Source organism: Penaeus monodon, chromosome 21 (assembly GCF_015228065.2).
Source record: "Penaeus monodon isolate SGIC_2016 chromosome 21, NSTDA_Pmon_1, whole genome shotgun sequence".
Taxonomy (NCBI): Eukaryota; Metazoa; Arthropoda; class Malacostraca; order Decapoda; family Penaeidae; genus Penaeus; species Penaeus monodon.
The window spans coordinates 42,954,421-42,954,905 of record NC_051406.1 but is presented as its reverse complement, the minus strand read 5'-3'; positions in this window follow the sequence as shown (position 1 = coordinate 42,954,905).

The window sequence follows — 485 nt, the reverse complement described above, 5'->3', positions numbered from 1 at the left end:
GCTGATAAAAACTAGTGTTGTGATGATTAAATAATCATTCAATAATGAACACAAATAAAATTCTAAATTATCATCTTACACATGTCATTAATACCTGCATTCTCTTATTTGGAGAATAAAAATCAACTTAAGATTCTCAAACGTGAAATCATTTTAACATTTTCTGAAGTCGCTTCGATGTAATCTAATATAAAAATTTCTCAAGAGCTGAAAGGAAAGCTGAAAGATAGTTAAACTGTATAATTTCTAAAATATTAACTCAATCACTTCTTTTAATTAAGCAAATCCTTAATTATCGCAGAGCACGTAATTATAACTTTGAAAAAAGTATGATTGACTGAACAAAGATTTACATAAAATCTGACACGCAAATGAAATGTGTTATAATTCTGAAATCTATTTTATAAGATTTTCTTTTCTTATATCAAAACATTAATAATGAAATGCCATGATGAGAGTGCGATATAGTTTCACTTACTAATATC